Source organism: Loxodonta africana, chromosome 27, assembly GCF_030014295.1.
Source record: "Loxodonta africana isolate mLoxAfr1 chromosome 27, mLoxAfr1.hap2, whole genome shotgun sequence".
NCBI lineage: Eukaryota > Metazoa > Chordata > Mammalia > Proboscidea > Elephantidae > Loxodonta > Loxodonta africana.
Window position 1 is genome coordinate 37,171,446 of NC_087368.1, and position 1,995 is coordinate 37,173,440.

The window sequence follows — 1,995 nt, forward strand, 5'->3', positions numbered from 1 at the left end:
TAGATGGTACCCAGCTACCACCACCGACTGCTCTGACGGGGATGACAATAGAGGGTCCCAGACAGAGCTGGAGATAAATGTAGAACAAAATTCTAACTTACAAGAAAAGACCAGACTTACAGGTCTGGTGGAGACTGCAGACACCTTGAGAGTACGGCCCCGGACACCGTTTTAACTCAGTAATGAAGTCACTCCTGAGGTTCACCCTCCATCCAAAGATTAGATAGGCTCATAAAACAATAATACACGTAATTCAACCATGTATATGAGACTGAACTGGCTCACCAGCCCAGGGGTAAGGACGAGAAGGCAGGAAGAGACAGGAAAGCTGGATGAATGGAAATGAGGAAACTAAGTGGAGAAGGGGAGAGTGTTGACACGTCGTCGAGTTGGCAACCAATGTCACAAAACAATGTGTGTATTGTTTAATGAGAAACTGGTTTGTTCTGTACATTTTCACCTAACCCAAAACTAATGCACAATTGAAAAAAAATTGATAACATTTCTACAGCACTTAACCACGTGCCCCAGACACTTCTCTGAGTTTCACCTATGTCATCTCCTTTAATCCTCACCGGAACCCTACCCTCTAAGTAGAAGTAGTATCCCCCCACCCAACCCCAGTGCCAAAAGAGAGGAAACGGAAGCCTAGGGAAGAGAAGCAGGAACCCAACCAAGGTGGAGAGTAGTGGACTGGGGATCCAAACCCCTATAATCCAACTCAGGGTCCTAGGCCAAGGTGGAGTACTGTCTTGTCAAGAAACTCCTTAGGAGATACAAAGCTATTTTTTATATGCTCGGAAACCAGGTGTCATGAAGACATCAAACTGGAGTTGGATTCTCGGCTCTTGGCAGTGTAAACGTGCCCAAGTGGCTTCCTCTCCTATAAAACGATGTAAAGGTATTTCTTTTCAGGAATGCACGCACACACTGCAGTCAGTTCCCATAAAAATTACAGCCTTGTAAAGCCTATGGGGCAGTTCTACTCTGTCCTGTAGGGTCGCTATGAGCTGGAATCAACAGCGATGGGGTTTTTTAAAAAATAATTTTTATTGTGCTTTAAGTGAAAGTTTACAAATCAAGTCAGTCTCTCACACAAAAACATATATACCTCAGCAATGGGTTTTTAAGGAGCCCTGGTGGGCCAGTGGTTAAGTGCTCTGTTGTTAACCAAAAGGTCAGCGGTTCAAACCCATCAGCTGCTCTGGGAGAGAAAGATGTGGCAGTCGCTTCAGTAAAGATTAAAAAACCCTTTGCCGTGGAATCCATTCCAACTCATAGCAACCCTACAGGACAGAGCAGAACTGCCCCACAGGGTTTCCAAGGAGCAGCTGGCGACTTGCTTGCTTGCTACTTGGATCCACCATCAATGCCCATAGAAGCAGCAGTCAAGAAATCAAATGATGCACTGCATTGGGCAAATCTGCTGCAAAAGACCTCTTCATAGTGTTAAAAGGCAAAGATTTCGCTTTGAGGACTAAGGTCCGCCTGACCCAAGCCATGGTGTTTTCAGTCGCCTTATATGCAGTGAAGATTGCAGCCTTGGGAACCCTATGAGGCAGTGCTGTTGCGTCCTGTGGGGTCACTAGAGTCCGAATCCACTCAACAGCAACTGGTTTGGTTTTGGCTTTAAACCCTCAAGACGTTGTGCGCCCACCATGTGGTGCCAAGTGGGGAAGGGGAGATGGGGAGCGCACCTCCAGGCTTGTCAGCAGGGGGCGCGCGAGGCCCACAGCGGGGACGGCATGCGCATGCGCCCGCGTACTCCAGCGTCTCGTCTCCTGGGAGACCCGGCCGCCTACCTGCACCAGGCTGCGCATGCGTGTGTTCGTGCCGCGGCCTTCTTAAGCGTCAGGCCTCGGTGTGCGCATGCGCCCGGGTCCTCCAGTGTGTCCTGGGAGACCCGGCCGCCTGCCTGCACGAGGCTGCGCATGCGCGTGTTGGTGCCGCGGCTCTATAAAGCGTCAGGCCCGGGGTGCGCATGCGCCTTGGGTA